Below are 18971 nucleotides of genomic sequence, written 5' to 3'. Positions count from 1 at the left end.
CTCAATTGAATCCCCTGTTGTATTTCTCACGAACTTCTTTAAAAGCAGAATTCTTGAAATTGCTAGATAGGAGTTTTCCCATTTATACGTGGCAGGGATAACCTGGTGAATGGTAGAATCCGCCTTCAGACAAACAGCAGGCCCCAGTAATGCAGGGAAAACCATTAGTGCCTGTCATTCCGCAAGTGTGGGCCTAGAGCTGTGCGTGGCCTGGGCCTCCCTGGGCCGGGGGCTGACACGTCTGCACCTGGGCCACAGGGCAGGGGCCAGTTTGGTATGATGCCATGAAGACCTGGGTGGGCACTAGTGGGCACCAGACATTTCTTCTTCTATCTCTTGTGCCACGGTCCCAAAACTTGGAATGGCATTCCTGTTAGAACTCGGGTCGAGGGGAGAATGGGTGGGGCAAATCCGCTGGCCAAGTGAGACCTTCAGCCCTTTCCTCTCAGTTCTGTGTCAACTGTTGGGTGGCTGTTGCCGCAACCAATTGTGTCAAAATTCTTTGAACTAATCAAAATTCAACATCCCTGACTTTGTATATCTGCCCTGTGCTCCAGTGAAATTGTCTGGCCTTTTATTTTGATTGATTCTACGCAGCTTTATCTAACAATCAATATGTAAGACATTTAATGTATAACTCTAGACTTCCCTCGCTTTGGAAAAATAAGCCCAGGATAGCCACCAAGTTCCTCTTTGAACTGACTGAAACAGGCATTGTTTGTCATCCCCTTTGTCCTTTTATGATTTGAGCACAGTGGTAAGGAGGCTCAGAAGGAGTGCCGTCCTGAAAGGAGCACATTTTACTGTCGGACCCACAACCCACACTGTTCTACTAGCTGGGTTTTCCTCCAGTAATGCCACGTGGCACCTCCGTTTCAGAGACTTGTAACCACAAACATGTATTCTTCCCCTGGGTCTGCAGGCCCCCTGGCATTCCGCTTTTGGCTGCCTGTGCAGCTTAGGCCCTGTGTCTCACCTTTCTGTGACTGGCGGTAACGAGACAAAGACTCTTCTCATAGCGGAAATCAGGATCGCAAGAGATCAAGCAAAATAATCAGGCACGTGTAAAACCCTGCTCACCTCTCAACCTCTCACGTTCCATTGGCTAAAGCAAGTCGCCTATCAAGACGAGCATCAGTAGGGTGGGGAGTCCATCTCTCCCCTGAGTGAATATGTGCTAAATAGTAAGACAGTCTCCCTCTCCCCCACCCGTGGAGACCTGGAGGGAGAGAAGGGTGACCTGCGCTCAGACTCTCTTCTCCAGTCCCCTTCAGCATCTGATGATGGACCGTTTTTCTCCCTATTCTTTCCCCTCTCCCAGGTGTGGGTGAGCTCGGTAAGCACTCCTCTGCCTCTGTTGAGGGTTCCGTCTTCTTCTTTGAAACCATGGCATTTCCCCTCGCTCGCACTTGTTATTGCATTCTCTCTTGAAAATGTGATCTTTCTCAAGGCACAGGTCTACACCAGGCCCCTGACTCGCTGGAGGCCTGGCCTTCCCCCGTAGGCACTTCCCTGGAATTCACTGCCAGCCCAGCACATCCCAAATCATGCCTTTTCGCAGGCAGCTCCCCAACCTGGCACACGTTTATTCAGTTTTCCCCATTTATTTTGGATGAAGCCTCCATCTTTTCTACCCAGGTTCCGTGGTTTTGAGGGCTTTGAGTCATTTGCCCTTAAATTTCTCTTTCCTTTATTGCTGCTTATTTACTCAGTCACGAAACTCTCCTTGATCTTACCCATGTGCTCCCGCCTTCTTCTCTCACCCTTTCTTCTCTGCTCCTTTGGGCCAGGCTCTTACAAGAACACGCCTACGTGACAGCCTGGCCTTCCTCCCGGCCCCCCTCAACTCACCCCCCCCCAGAAAGTGCTGCTGACTGGCTGCTGCCGGAGCAGTTTGCTGAGTGCTCCCCTACACAGCGAATGGGGGTGGCTGGGGGGTGGTGCCTGGAGATGGGCATTGGGCCCCTTGTTTATACAGCCTGTCCCGTTCTATCTCCTGGTGTCAGCCCTCTGTTCCAATAGGGGCCACGTTTTTCCGCTGCCACCTCTCCACCAAGCACATCCCCATGAATTTGCATTTGCTTTCTTCTGCCAGTGTGGGGTCTCCTGGCTTTCTATCCACGTGATGGGAGGGGTACATTGCTTTTCCTTGGAGTCTTAAGCACACATTGAAGGCAGGAATTGCTTATACAGGTGGATAGAGATGGAGATGGTCTTAAGGAGACTGGGCGAAGTGGAGAATGCCTGCTGTGGAGCTGACCCACCCATGCTTTCCCCCCGTTTTCTCCCTCCCAGCCAAGACTTCAAAAAGTCTGGGCACACAGTGCATAGAACTCTGATATACTTGTTGGTTAACGATCATTAATCATACACATTAGCTCAGTCCCAATGATGATGTCCCTGAATGCCACGTAGTCATGTCTTACCTCTCCACGAGCAGCTCTTAACAGTGCCTTGTATCGAAGAGGCCCTCAGTGAATGTTCACTGGATGAGTGGATGATTGAAAAGGTGAAAGAACAAACTGCTGGGGGCTGGGAGGCACCATCTGAACACACAGTCAACATAGCATCATAACTGTATAGTCTGTGTGTCGTCAGTGTAGCAAAGCATGACACAGTGAAAATGTGTTTCCTAGTTGTTGCTCTAGCCCTTTTCTTCCCACGTCCACCCCTGTGAAGTATCATGAAAGCACAGTATTATCCTGGAAGCTCCAAGAGGTGGACTTAACCCAGACGAGGTAGTTAATGCAGACCTTGAACTAACATCCACATGATAAAACTTGACCCCTGCGCCAGCACATGAAACTTGTCTGGTTCCCAGTAACACATTGAACTCGTTAAAGCTTCAAAAAGTAATGAGATGTTCTTTCCTGGCTTTTGATAGACTTATGCTAATGCAGTGAGGAGTCACTGATAATGAGCAAGGAGAGGTGGAATTGATTTAAGGATCTGTCACTTCAAAAGCATATTGTCTGATGGAGACAAAGTTATCATCGTAAACTTGTCTTTTCCTTTATTCTTGTGTGTGCTGCTCAGCTCCCTGCTAATTAGAGACATCAGGAGCTAACACTTCATTTCTGGGCAGCCCTCATGAAAGCTTCCCACTTTTCTTTTCGGAAGGACTGAGTACCTTCCCGTCTCGGGAGTCTGCCCGTAGCAGGCCCGCACTCGTTCCCTTCCCCTGCCTCAGCACCACGGTGCCCCTTAAGCATGTTGCTGATGCGGGCTCCAGTTAGTTTTCTGTGCCCTCAACTCCAGTCTCACGGGTGGAGCAAGCAACAGTGGAGGAGGCTTCCTCGTAAAACCAGAAGCTGGCTTGACGTACCCTGTCCATGAAAGGCGATAGCCATGGGATAACCTTCAGCTCTTCCTGTACGTTACTGTGTCCATTTATTAATTTAAATTGATGAGGTTGAAACTGTACGTGTCACATATTGATTATCATCTCAAGGTTGGAGCCTGCCTTGGTTGTGAAGATTAAATGGAAAGTCTGAGTGATACACAGCATTGATTTCCTTTCCTTTCGTTATCCACTGCAAACCATGTCTTCTTTGTTTGGGACTTGTTTCTTAAGGGTGCTCTGGATGCCATATCCCTATAGAGAACTTAGGAAATCTCTTTGCGATTGTTTTAAAAAAGCTGTTTGTTAAGTCCGAGTAGTTTTGCTACTGTGGATTTCCATCCTTTTGTTTTATTTCAGCACCTTGTGTGTTTCCTTCTCGGCCATCCCTAATCACAGTGATGTTTATTGCGTAGAGTTTATTTTATAATGTTTGTCTCTCCCTCTGAACTATGGGTCCATGAAGCGTGAGGATTGGGTCTGTCTGACTTATCAGGACAGTATCTGGGCATAGTCATTGAATGACATAATGAAATGGGCCTAGCTTTTTCCCCCCCATATAAATAGTCTAGTCATAATTAAAGCTGAAGCCAGGAAAGTTTCTGATCAGTGCTAGAGTTGGTCTGGCTATGTCCATGAAGAAGACATTTCTACAGATGGATACAGAATGAGGAAAACTGGGTTAACATCACACTGACATGAAAAAGAACAAGGGGAGAGAGAGAGAACAAAGTTTCAATCAAGCATACTTGTAAGCTAATGCTTTATTGTATTTTTTTCTTGTCTGCTTCCTCTTACTTTGAGCTTTAAGCCCTAGAGATAAAAACTCAGCATAGTTTATAGTGAGTAAGGACTTTGGATTATGGTGTTTTTGAATGTTGGAAATGGCTAAATTTAAAAGAGATAGAGAATTATAGTTGGAAGAAAGTTACAAGGAGGAAAAAGATATTTGTCTAACTTATCTTTGAAAATGAGTCAAACAGGCAAGAGGATCCAGATTCTGTAAAATATGAGTCATTTCAGCTTCCCATAGTAGATTTCTCGATAGATGGCTACAACTTTGATTTCATTTCTTACACTACTAAATAATAAACTAAGATGTGTAAGGTGCTTTGCTGGGTGCTGTGCTGCCAAGGTAATGCTCATGTTTTAACTCTGATTTTCTATTAAAACCTCCCAGATTGCTTACTTTTGGACAAGGAAGAGAGAAACGGCCTCTGTTGGCCACTTTCCATGTGTCAGACACAGGTGTACACACTCACTAAACGTGTGTGATATTCTCTGAGGTGGTGATTGTGGTCCCCATTTTACATAGCAGAATGCTAAACCTCAGAGCCATTCAATGAATTGTCAAGGTTGACAGCCAGTTAAATGGTGGAACTGGAATTCAGAGGTGAGTTTTAGAAAGGGCTTCTCCAAAACAAAGAGTGCCAACACGCCTTCTGGGACTCGAGAATTGCCTTTTCAAATGATTGTGTCTGAGGATGAGGAAAAGACCAGACAGACAGAAAATGACTCATTCACAGCCTTTCCAGACTTTTGCTGTCCCTCTGGAGATTTTAGTAGACTCTTCTCCTCCCCCTTCTGGAAACTTCCTCTGAATCTCCATGTACTGGGTATTCTCCACTGGCCTTAGCAGTAAAATGGAGGAAAGTAAAATGCAGAAAAATATATAAGATGAAAAAATAGAGAAACATTCTGTCACACTACAGTCTAACACATTATTTAAGCAATCTGACTGTAGTGAATTTGAGAGCAAGGAGAATGGTTTCTCATTGAGAAATAAAAATCCTTTGGCTTAAAGACTATTTTCAAAAAATAAATTCCTCATTACCCTAGATAGTTCTTGAAATGAAAATAGTTCAGATCGAGCCATATCATGAAAGACATAATTCAGCAGTCCTGAGAATTTACCTATTTTCCATTCAAACATTAAAGTGATCATTTAATCTTACATACAATTCCCTGAACTCTCTCTAAATAATTACTTTGGTGCTTTTAACTGAACCTTGAAACAGACTTGGATCTGTTATATATTTGACTTCGTTTGAAAGAGAGAAGAAACTTTAAAGAAATAGAGACTTCAGAGATTTAAACCCTTTGCCTGGGGAGAATGAAAGAGAGGAGAACAGAAGTAAGTGCATGGGAACCCAGGATGGAGTGAGGTGTCAGCCCCCACAGTAATAACACCACCTATTACATAGGTGGTACTTCATAGATCGTCTACCGGGCATCTTCACATACAGCACCTCAGTTACTCTTTTCACTAACCCTTTGAGATAGGCAGGAAACTATTAGGATCCCTCTTTTTGAGACAAGGAAATTGAGCCTCAAAGACTTGCTTATCCAAGATCACACAGTTAAAGAATAAAGTCAGGCCTTGAACCTGGGTTTCCAGGTTCCAATCTACTGCTCTTTCCATCAAGCCATTTGTCTGTCTTAAGAGGCAGGTATTTTCTGTGGATAAGCTCTTGTTAGATTTGTCAAGGCTCATGCAAAAATCTTTGATTATAATGGAGCTTTTCCTATGTTTGAGACATGTGTGTGTTCCCTGGGGTTTGTAACAGTATTTGCAGAATGGAATTTGAACTGTAATAATGAAGTTCTGAATTATTTTCTGTGTAACCCTAAGCTTTCAGGTGAGCTAAATATAAGTCAGGAAGAAATAAATAAGATGCTACTTAGTGTGATATAACTCTAGTTAAAAGAACAGCTGTGAAGTGTTTGGAATGAATCCAGTGTGGACAATTTTAGAAGCATTTTTCCAAGTAAGTTAGCCTTGTGTCCAAATAGAGTTTGAAATCTTTTATCTACCATTCTTTCATTCATTTATTCATTCAGCAACTATTTGCTGAGAATCCCCATAAGTCCCTGTGCTGGGCCCACGAATCCAGAGAAAAGACGCATTTCCTGTCCTTGAGGAGCTCACAGACCAGCAGGTCTCGGGGTCATGAACAGAGACACTCAGAAGCACAGGTGTAAGTTTCACAAAGGTCTAGCCTTCATCTTATGATGGACACTGGGTTTACCTGCCCCCAAAATGTCCAAATCTTTTATTTTCTTATAGTTGGGATTTTCAGTATTTCATCTTATGAGAGATACTACAGTCTAAGTTGTGAGAAACCTAATTATTGAGACAAAGATACATTCATTCCGTCATTCACTCATTCATTCAATCAGCTAACATTTGTCAAATGCATACTGTGTGCCTAGCGCTCTGCTGGGTATTGGGGTTACAGAGATGAAACCAGTAGATTTCCTGCTATAAGGAGCTCTTAGGCTAACAGGAGAAAAACAATGAACAAATATACCCAATCTGAACTCTACCACTTACCTTTGGCAAGCAGTTTAATGTTATGGAGGTTTTGTAACAATAAAATAATGCCTGAAAAGCAGGAGGATAGAGCTGGGCACCATCAGAAGGTCTCATGTAGTTGCCACTGTCGGTTATTATGAGTGGGAGAGGCACACAGAGGTCATAGGGGCCACTTGTGACTTGGTGAGGGCTCAGTCAGGAGAGGCTTCCTGGAAGAGGTGCTGCTCGACCTGCACCAGAGGCGCAATGGATTTTTGCCATGCCAACAGGGCAGCATGAAACCCAGGTGGAAGGCGCAGCACAAGCTGAGGCATGGGAGGGACAGCTGTCACACTTAGGGAGATGCAGGGAATATAAAGTACAGGGAGAACTGTGGCCCAGACACCCCTGGAAACAGGGTGGAGAGTTACAAAGGGGCCAGACGCTGTGTGTGACCATGGAGGGGGCATTGCCCTGCAGCAAGGGGCAGGAGGTTTGCATTTGAGGATGACATGTGGTCCAAATTGTCCAGTGGGAACTCAAGATCATTTTGCCCTGTTCTCTGAGAGGCTCTTGGGTTAAATATTCTACATGGTCTGTTATTTTGGGGTGGGGGGGAGAGAGAACCAATTAAAAAACCCACTGGACAGTTAAAAGTCATGTTGAACGTCTGTCTTCAAGCAGGAATGTTCTGCTTGAAGAGGGAAGGCTCACTTTCTAGTTCTAGAGAAAACGAAAAAATTAATATTCTGATTTGGTCCAGCAAATGCTGTAAGAGCAAGCCAAGTATAAAATCTGTACATTTCCTAGTAACATATTTGATGGTGTTGGCAGAAAATTACCTGTTCGGGATAAATGTGCAGGAGGACAGGAAAGGTTTTGGCTGTGTGGAGTCCAAAACGAAATCCCTTCTCTTAAACCCATCTGACATGGCCAGGTCCTGACTCAGTTGCTTAAATCTGAAATGCTATCAACCTCTCATTTTATCTTATTTTCTTTTAGAATCAAAATCAAATACTTTTGTCATGGTGTCAGGAAAAATAAAGAAAACAGTAGCAAGGAATGGTCTCCTTTTTCTGAAGGGCAGATAAGACTGTGCTGTGACTCTTTAGCTGTCTTTAAATATTGCAACAGCAGAACTGTCAAAAGAGCTCTCTGGCCCTCAGTTTAACCATAGAAAACATGTTTTCTTAAATTATTTTGGCCTTATAGTGTTTCTTTAAGTGAAAAATGATCACAGTTAGCATGCCTGACCCCACTGGCCCGGTCATTTTATGAAGAATACTAATGTTTTTATGGCAGAACACTCTGGAAGGAATGTTCGCTTGCTTAGGTTAAAAAACCTCTCGCTTCGGAGCATACACTAAGTTGGTGGAGAGAAAGAATTGAGGGCTAAGTGCGTAGATTGTGCACTGTGGCAGAGTAACCAGTACTTTCTTCGGCATCCATGGGTTTGCACTTCCTTCTTTGGAAGAATCTCATCTTGGTGGGAAGTATAATGACTTCCCATATGCCACTTTGGGAAGAGAGCGTGTGTCCATAATCACTGAAAGGAAATACCCGAGCATGGTAAGCGTCTGTCCCGGTTGGTCTAATGAGGGTTAGGCGCTGCTGCCAAGCCACGGTACAAGGGGGGTGGCCTGGCTGGAATACCAGAGGCATTGTTGGTTTCTGGATGTGACAGGGAAAAACCACACATTTCTATGCATAATGAATCAAAGTGATGCTTTGATTTACTGATAGCTCTTCTCTGTGCGTCTCCTAGTCATTCACTATTTACATCTTTATTTTCGATTTCCAGAGAAAATCTCACCCGTTTACTCTTGATCTGTCCATTGCCTTGCTTCTTGAGTGCAGATAATGTCTGACAATGGGTATGGTAAAACTACTTTGCCACCTCAGTCCTAAACAGAAGGCTGACATTGAAATGATGAAGTTATTTGGGGGAGGGCTGTAATTAGGCCTCTTTAACAATAAAATATTAATTTAATTACATGATATGTTATAGTAGTAAAATATTTTTATTCCCTGTCTCATTTTACCCTTCTGACAATCTAGAAAATAGATAAGAGCAGGTATTATTATCGCCATGTTACAGTTCATAAAACCCAGGTAAAGACAAAGTAAGTGCCTTCCGTGTGTCGTACAGCTAATCAGTGCCAGAAATTAGACTAGAGATGCCCTACCCATTCCCTTTGAGTCGTACTTCTGTCCAGACTCCCAGCCTGATTTTAAGGGGATTCTCCATCACTGTAGATTTTGAGTTGTAATGGAATCTGTTCTGATTTTAGAAATACTTTCGTCTCTCACCTTCAATAAAATATTGGAAGAAGGGCTACTGTGAAGGGTTGTTAAAGACCTATCCTAAGAAAAATCTCTCAGTAAAACTAATCTCTGAGCCGTTTTCTGATCTAGGCATCATGCTGGGTGATTTATGTATGCCACTTAATGCCACACTACTTTGTGAGATAGATTGTACAGGGGGTACCAAAAACATGTATACCAGTGGACACTTTGTTCAGCGTTGCTCAAGCAGTAGTTCGCCGTAATCAGAAGTGTCTAGACGCTGATGGTAACCACTTTGAGCACCTCTTGTCATTGCAGAAGTCAAATGTGCTTTTATTCGTCTTTTGGTATAGGTATGTATTGAGGATTACAATTTTAATAGTTTTTTCCTTTCTTAAAATGTGTATACTTTTTTTTGGGGGGGCACCTTCTGTATTAGCCAATTTTGAGGAAACTGAAGGATGGAAAGATGAAGTAGACTGCCGGCGGTTATACAGTTTGAAAGTGGTAGAACTTGAATTCAGACCCAGATCTGTGCCTGTTCCTGCCGAGCAGTGCTGCATCCCCACATTGGGTGATCACAGCAGAAATGGTTATTATAGCCACAGTACTGATATTGTATTTATTGAAAGATCCAGCAAATACATATGGGTCTTGATTACTAGCAGTTATTAAAAGATGAAAAAATTCAAGTGCTGAACTCCGTTAAAAATACTATTGAATATTAAAGAAGTAAAAGCTTGTTTCCTGCTTTCAGGATGTTACCATCAAGTTGAAGGCATAGAAGTTACACAAATTAGCTTTAGAACATAAATAACATGATCATAAAACCACACTCGGAAACATAGAATCAGAGAGGTTTGAAGTTAGAGAAGCCAGGAGGTTATTTAGAGACTCCATCCAAGCCTGAAGTCATCCTTTTCTCTGATTTGTGTGTCAGTGATACCACCAACCTCCCAAGACACCAAACCCACAGACATGGCGTTCTAGTACATTCCTTCCACTCTTTCATCTCCAGTCTTCTGAGGCACAGCGCTGCAAATTAAATTTAAAGTGACCATCAATATCGCACCCCTCCCTCGTCCACAGAGTAAGTAATAAGGCCATGTCAGTTCTTTCACATCCATCCCCAGCCCTGCCAACATGCTTCTCCTGGTTCATATCCTGTTCAAATCTGGGCTGAAAAAAAGATACCACACCAGAATCCTGGACCCCAGTCTCTCTACAATCTGGGGCAGCAAACTCTCTGTAGGCACAGGCGCCCTCCCAAACCGCAGCTCTCCTGCTGTTCCCTGATGAGGCCTGCAGTGACTCATTTCGGCATGGTCCCCACTTCAAATCCTCTTCCACCTCCCCACAGCCGTCTCCATCTCCTCACATGTCTCCTCTTTGCCTTCACTTGGCACCATGTCTCCATCCAGATGCTATCCCACCACAAAGACGTGTGGTAGAAAGGACACTGGACTGTGTTGTTTGTGTCAGTGGGGAGCTGGAGTCAACCTGAGCGTCCATCCCTGGGAGAGAGGATAGGTAACGTGGCTGAAACGTACCGTGGCACATTATGCAACATTATTATGCAGATATTGCAGTGATTCTACTACCCGTATGGTGAAATAAACTCATTCCAGGACATTCTTCCCACAAATAACTAAAATCTTAGGGGGGGGGGGGAAGACCAGCTACGTGGAGGACTAGAGAATGAGCAGAAGCAGACAGATTCTGGAGGGGTGTCAAAATATGGAAGAAAGCAGTGGCATAGAGTATGTTTCACATTTTTATGGCTTTTAGCCTAAGGTCACACCACCGTCAGCAGCCACATTTGACTTTTAAAACTCCATTAGAAACTACAGCCTTTCTGGTCTGAAGAACCAGATGACAGTGTTAAGGGTTACCACAACCCCTGGAAAGTGTGTGTGGCGGGGGGGAGGGTATGGGAGGAGGGTTGAACAGGAGTGGGGGCATGTGTATGCTGGGATGATAAGACCCAGAGAGAGGGAAGACCCAAATTTTGTGTATAAACTCTGTCCAAATCTCTGATCCCTGAAGTGCAAATGCATGGGACAGTTCTAGCTAAAGATAGAAGAAATGAACTGAGATTCAAATTGCCACTCAAGAGACAGAATTTTCCATTTGAACCCAATCAAGTTAATTGCTTGCTTTAAAAAAAAAAAATCAATTCTCTTTAGAGGAATGTAACAGAATTCACATCATAACTTTCACAATGTCTGGATACATTGAAAAATTATTTGACATAGAAAGAACCAGGAAAATGTGACTCAATTTTAAGAGAAAAGACAGTCAATTGACACCAACCTAGAGATAACTCAGATGTTGAAATTAGCAGAGGATTTCAAAGCATTTATAACTATGTTCAATGAACTGTGCTCACATGAATGAAAATGTAAGACAGAATAATATACAAATATATAAAATACATAAAATACATTATGAAGGATATTTCAAATATATATAATAATATATAAAATATTCAACAGAGAACTAGAAACTTTAAAAAAGACACAAATGGGGGCAGCCAGATGGCTCAGTTGGTTAGAGCACAAGCTCTGAACAACAAGGTTGCTGATTCAATTCCCACATGGGATGGTGGGCTACGCCCCCTGCAACTAAAGATTGAAAACAGCGACTGGACTTGGAGCTGAGCTGCGCCCTCCACAACTAGATTGAAGGACAGTGACTTGGAGCTGATGGGCTCTGGAGAAACACACTGTTTCCCAATATTCCCCAATAAAAACATTAAATTTTAAAAAAGACAAAAATGGAAATTCTAAAACTAAAAAATACAGTATCTAAAACTAAAAATTCAGTTCTTCTTTCATCACCATGTATTTGACACCTTTTACCCTCTTCTACCTCTGGGTGGTGAGCACACAATCCAATATATAGATGATGTATTATTAAAATGTACACTTGAAACCTGTATAATTTTACTAACCAACATCATCCCAATAAATTTATTTAATAAATATTTTTAAAATAATAATAAAATAAAACTTTAAAAAATCACTAGACGGGTTTAACAGAATAGAACTGCCAAAGGAAATAGTAAACTTGAAGATAGATCAAGTATCTAGTCTTAAGAAAAGGAAGATAAAAAAGATTGGGAAGAAAGAACAGAGCTCACAGATATGTAGGAAAATATCAAAAGATCTAACATACATGTAATTTAGAGTTCAAGAAAAAAAGGAGAGAGAATGAGTTAGAAAAATATTTTTTAAAAAAATAGTCAAAATATCTCCAAATTTAGTGACAGACACACATTTAAAAATTCAAGAATCTCAGAGAACCCCAAATGAAGAAGAAGCCATACCTTGGAACATCATAGCCAAATTTTAAAAAATAAGATAGAGAAAATTCTGAAAGCAGTTAGAACAAATCAACACATTTACAGAATAGTGATTCAAGTGATACGGATTTCTCATCAGGAAGGTTGAGGACAGAAAACGTTGGAATGAAGTCGTTTAAATGATGAAAGAAAAAACTGTCAATCCAGAATTCTATGAACAGCAAAAGAATCTTTCAAGAATGAAAGCAAAAATAAAAATGTTTTCAAATTAAAAAAAAAATTGAAGGTGTTGATCAGCAAAGATGTACACTATAAGAAGTGCTTAAAGAGGTTCTTCAGGTTGAAGGGAAATACTGGGTGGAAACTTGGATCTTCGGAAAGAAATAAAGAATATCAGCATTGGAAAAATTAATGGGTCAAAGCAAAAGACTAGTTTTAGCTTACTTTTCAAGGTACATAAGACTATATAAAACAAAAAATATTGGATTGTCCAGTGGTGTTTATAATGAATATACCTATAATACTTATCATAACTTTACAATAAAAGTTGGAGGTGGTATTAAATGGACCAATTGTTTGCAAGATTTCTACTTTTTTACCTGAAATGATACTTTGAAAAGTTAAGGATGTATGTTGTACTGCCTAGGACAACCACTTTAAAAAACAGAATGATATACAGCTAAAACGCCAATATAGATTAAAATGGAATTCTAAAAAACATTCAAATAATCCAAAAGGGGGTAGGAAAAAAAGGAGAGGGGAGAAAAAACCCACAGGTAACAAACAAAATAATAAAATGATAGACTTAAATCCAGCATATTATTACGTTTATTAAATATTAAGGAATTAAATACACCAGTTAAAGGACATTGTAAAAATGGATTTTTTTTTAACAACAGAACCAGAATACTTGCTATTTATAAATAGATTGAAAATAAATGCATGGAAAAAGATATTCCATGCAAACAGTAAGCGTAAAGAAGCTAGAGTGCCTTCAGTCAGATAAAACAGATTTCAGGACAGGGTATTACCCAAGATAAAGAGAGATATTTCTCTCTTTAGAGAGAAAGTTTCTTTGTTTGTTTTTAATTAAAGTTTATTGGGGTGACAATTCTTAGTAAAGTTACATAGATTTCAGGTGTACAATTCTATAATACATCATCTATGTATCATGTTGTGTGTTTACCACCCAGAGTCAGTTCTCCTTCCATCACCATATATTTGATCCCCTTTACCCTCATCTACCACCCTCCTTCCCCTTTACCCTCGATAATCACTAAACTATTGTCTGTGTCTATGAGTTTTTCTTTCTGCATTTGTTTGTCTTGTTCTTTTGTGGTTTTCCGTTTTCTATATACACGTATCAGTGAAATCATATGGTTCTCTGCTTTTTTGTCTGACTTGTTTCGCTTAGCATTATACTCTCAAGATCCATCCATGTTGTCGCAAATGGTATTATTTCATCTTTTCTTATGGCAGAGTAGTATTCCATTGTGTTTATATACCACAACTTCTTTATCCATTCATCTATTGAAGGACACTGGTTGTTTCCATGTCTTGGCCACCATAAATAAAGCTGCAGTGAACATTGGAGCACATGTGTCTTTATGGATAAATGTTTTCAGATTTTTTGGGTAGATACCCAGGAGAGCGATTGCTGGGTCATATGGTAATTCTATTTATAATTTTTTGAAGAACCTCCACACTACCTTCCCTAGCGGCTGCACCAGTTTGCATTCCCACCAACAGTGTATGAGGGTTCCTTTTTCTCCACAGCCTCTCCAACACTTGTTACTATTTGTCTTGATGATAGCCATTCTAAATGGGGTGAGGTGGTTTTTACTTGTATTTCTCTGATGATTAGTGATGTTGAGCATTTTTTCATATGTCTATTGGCCATTTTTATGTCTTCTTTGGAGAAATGCCTCTTCAGGTCCTCTGCCCATTTTTTAATTAGATTGTTTGTGTGTTTTTCTGTTGCTGAGTTGTATGAGTTCCTTATATATTATGGATATTAGCCCCTTATTGGAGGCGTTGTTTGCAAAAATCTTTTCCCATTCAGTTGGTTGCCTCTTTATTTTGCTGATGGTTTCTTTTGCTATGCAGAAGCTTTTTAGTTTGATATAGTCCCATCATTTATTTCAGCTTTTATTTCCCTTGCCTTTGGAGTCAAATTCATAAAATCCTCTTTGAACCCAAGGTCCATAAGTTTAGTACCTATGTTTTCTTCTATGCAGTTTATTGTTTCAGGTATTATGTTTAGGTCTTTGATCCATTTTGAATTAATTTTGGTACATGGTGTCAGCAGTCTAGTTTCATTCTTTTGCACATGGCTTCCTAATTTTCCTACCATAAATTAATATAAGACCCGGTTTTATATTATACTAATTATATGACACCCGGTCTTATAATAAAATAAGACCTGTCTTATATTAATTATATAAGACCTGGTCTTATATTATAGTAAAATAAGACCAGGTCTTATATTAATTTTTGCTCCAAAAGATGCATTAGAGCTGATGGTCTGGCTAGGTCTTATTTTCGGGGAAACACGGTAGCACCATTTATTGAAGAAGCTATTTTTTCTCCATTGTATATTTTTTGCTTCTTTGTCAAAAATTATCTGTCCATATTTACGTGGGTTTATTTCTGGGTTCCCAATTCTATTCCAATGTCTGTTTCTCTGCCAGTACCATACTGTTTTGATTATTGTTGCCCTATAGTACAAGCTGCAGTCAGGGAGTGTGATACCTCCAGTATTGTTCTTTTTTCTTAGTATTGCTTTGGCTATTCAGGGTCTTTTGTGGTTCCATACAAATCTGATGATTTTTTTGTTCTATTTCTTTAAAAAGTGCCATTGATGGGGATTGCATTAAATCTGTATATTGCTTTGGGTAATGTGGCCATTTTAACTATGTTGATTCTTCCAATCCATGAACATGGAATGTCTTTCCATTTCTTTGTGTCTTCTTCAATTTCTCTTAAAAATGTCATATAGTTTTTAGTATATAGGTCTTTCACATCGTTGGTTAAGTTTCTTCCTAGATATTTTGTCCTTTTTGTTGCAATTACAAAAGGAATTGTTTTTTTGTTTGTTTGTTTTTTTCTTTTTCTAAGATTTCATTGTTAGTATATAGGAATGCAATGGACTTTTGTACGTTGATTTTGTAGCCGGCAAATTTACTGTATTTGTTTATTGTTTCTAATAGCTTTTTGGTGGAGTCTGTAGGATTTTCTATGTAAAGCATCATGTCATCTAACAAAAAGTGACAATTTAACTTCTTCATTACCAATTTGGATGCCTTTTATTTCTTTCTCTTGCCTGATTGCTCTGCCGAGGACTTCCAACACTATGTTGAAAAGCAGAGGTGCTAGGAGACAGCGCTGTTGTGTTCCTGAACGTAGAGCAAAGGGCTTCAATTTTTCACTGTTAATTATGACGTTAGCTGAGGGTTTGTCATAAGTGGTCTTTATTATGTTGAGGTTTTTTCCTTCTATACCTATTTTATTAAGTGTTTTAATCATAAATGGATGTTGCATCTTGACATACGCTTTTTCTGCATCTATTGATGTAATCATACAATTGTTATCCTTTATTTTGTTTATGTGATGTATCACATTGATGGATTTGCGGATGTTGAACCATCCTTGTGCCCCTGGGATGAACCCCACTTGGTCGTGATGTATGCATTTTTAATGCATTGTTGCATTTGATTTGCTAGAATTTTGTTTAGGATTTTTGCATCAGTATTCATCAGAGGTATCGGCCTGTAATTTTCTTTTTTTGTGTTATCATTACCAGGTTTTGGTATCAGGGTAATGCTGGCCTCATAAAATGAGTTAGGGAGTATTGACTCTTCTTCAATTATTTGGAAGAGTTTGAGTAGAATTGGTATTAGATCCTCTTTGAAGGTTTGGTAGAATTCACTAGTGAAGGCGTCTGGTCCTGGACTTTTGCTTTTGGGAAGTCTCGGATGACTGATTCAAGTTCCGTACTGTGATCGGTCTATTTAGATTTTCCAGTTCTTCATGATTCAGCCTAGGAAGGCTATATGTTTCTAAGAACTTGTCCATTCCTTCTAGGTTATTGAACTTGGTGGCTTATAGTCCTTCATAGTATTCTTGGATGATCCTTTGTATTTCTGTGGTGTCCATGATACCATCCCCACTTTCATTTCTGATTTAGTTTATTTGTGTCTTTTTTATTTTTATCTTAGTGTGTCTAGCCAAGGGTTTGTCGATTTTATTAATCTTTTCAAAGAACCAGCTTAATTCTTTTCTATTGTCTTTTTGTTCTCTATTTCATTTAGTTCTGCTCTGATTTTTAGTATTTCCTTCCTTCTGCTGACTTTGAGTTTCATTTGTTCTTCTTTTTCTAATTCTTTAAGCTGTAAACGTGAGGTTATTTATCTAGGATTTTTCTTGTTTCTTGACATAGGCCTGTAATGATATAAATTTCAAGAGGGATATTTCTTAATGATAAAAGGATCAATTCACCCAAAATGCATAAAAACCATAAATGTGTTTTGACCTAATGACAAAGTTTTAAATTACATGAAGCAAAATTTGATAGACTGAAAGGGAGAAATAGGCATATCTGCAGTTACATTTGGTGATTTTAACACCATCTATATTGTAGAACAATTAGAATTTGATAGACCAATTGCAAAAAAAATAAAAACCAGTAAAACATGGATGATAAAAAACACCATTAACCACCTTATCCTCATTCTCTTTAGAGAACACTATATTTCCAAACTGACAAATACGTACCCTTTTCAAGTGCCCACAGTACATTCAACAAGATAGACCGTAAAATAAATCTCAATAAATTACAAATGATTGAACTACTAAAGAGTATGTGTTCTGACCTCTGATAGTTGGAAATGAAACACACTTCTAAGTAACCTATAGTTCAAAGAAGAAAAGGGAATTTAAAATTATTTCTGATAAACAATAATGAAAATCAACATACCAAAATTTATGATGTGTAGCTCAAAAGACATAGAGGGAGATTTATAGTTTTAAATGTTTATGTTAGAAAAGGAAAGATGTGAAATCAGTGGCCTAAGTTTACACCTAAAGGAGCTAGAAAAAGAGGAGCACAGTAAGCCCGAAGTTAAGTAGAGAGAAGCAAACAAGATGGATAAAAGCAGAGTCAATGAAAGAGAAAACATAACAACAATATGGAAAGAGTCACAAAGCTAAAAATTGCTTCTTTGGAAAGAGCAAACAGTTGGTAAAACCCCTAGTGAGACTGGCTAAGACAAAAAGAGATAGAACATGAATTTTGAATGTAAGAGCTGGAAGAAGCATTATTGCTACAGATTTATGGACCTTAAAAGGATAAGAGAATATTATGAACGACTTCATACCAATTAATTTAGCAACTAAGATGAAATGGAAAATTTCTTGAAAAATGCCCTTTACCAAAATAACACCAAATGAAACAAAATATGAACAGCCCTATATCTATCAGAGAAATTTAAATCATTAAAAAAACTTTAACAATAACAACAAGAAACTCAAAGCCTGAATAGTTTCAATGATGAATTCTAGTAATAGTTTTAAAAAAAAACAACACCCACCATTTTATAGTCTTTCAGAAAATAGAAGAGGAAGAAACACTTTTCTACTTGTTCTGTGACACCAAAATAATCCTCATACCAAAACCTGACAATGAAATTAGAAAAAAATGAAGATTACAGATGACTATACCTCATGAACATGGGTGCAAATATTTCGCAAAATATTAGCAAATTGAATATGGAATGACCACATAGGGTTTTTCCCAGGAATGCGAGGCTGGTTTAACATTCCCAAATCAGTCAATCTACTTTACTATATAAACATATTGGAAGACTCAGTATTGTTAAGATGTCACCTCTTTCCAAATTATTTATTGGTTCAACTCTCTATCAGTCATAATCCCAAACTGATAAGCTGTTCTAAAATGTATACGGAAATGCAAAGGTCCTAGAACAGAAGTTCTGAAACCAGGGACTGTGGACCAGCTGCAGTTTCGTAAATAAACTTTTATTGGAACACAGCCACACCCATTTGTTTACATACAGTCTATAGCTACTTTCATGCTCCAATAGTGGTGTTGAGTAGTTATGACAGACACCATATGGCCATCTGGCCCTAAAGAACAAGTTTGCTGATCCTTGACCACGATATCTAAAGCAATATTGAAAAAGAAAAACAAAGTTGGACAACTTACACTCCATGACTCCAAGACTTACTCTAAAGCTATAGGAATCAAGATAGTGTGGTTCCTAGGAATTAACGAGATCAATGGGGCAGAACAGAGAGCCTAGAAATAGACCCACGCTTAACGTGGTCATTTGAGTTTTCAACAAAAACCAAAGCAATCCAATGGGGGGAAGGAAAGTCTTTTCAACTAATGTTGTTGGAATAACTAGGTGTCTGTATGGGAAACAGGAACCCCAACCCTTACCTCGTACCAAACACAAAAATCAATTCAAGATGGATTATAGACTTAAACATAATAGCTAACACAATAAAGCTTTTAGAGGAAACCATAGAAGAGATTCTTCCTAACTGAGAGGTAGAGAGGTCCTAGAAAACAGTAGCCATAAAGGAAACAAATTCAAAGTTACACTTCATCATAATTTAAAACTTAACGTCCTCAAAAGACATCATGAAGAAAATGAATAATTATGCTACCGATCGGATACCTGACAAGACTGGTACCCGTGACATGTAAAGAACCCCTACAATGC

The 18971-nt window shown here is 39.5% G+C and overlaps 1 protein-coding gene across 3 annotated transcripts in view; it reads left to right on the top strand.

The window, feature by feature from the left end:
- The window catches only part of TTC28 (tetratricopeptide repeat domain 28), a 617832-nt gene that overhangs the window by 526166 nt on the left and 72695 nt on the right, over nucleotides 1-18971 (top strand). The window lies entirely within an intron of this gene.

Source organism: Rhinolophus hipposideros (assembly GCF_964194185.1).
Source record: "Rhinolophus hipposideros genome assembly, chromosome: 24".
Classification (NCBI taxonomy): Eukaryota; Metazoa; Chordata; class Mammalia; order Chiroptera; family Rhinolophidae; genus Rhinolophus; species Rhinolophus hipposideros.
The sequence above is the reverse complement of the archived record's forward strand: the minus strand, read 5'-3'. Positions and strand labels throughout refer to the sequence as shown.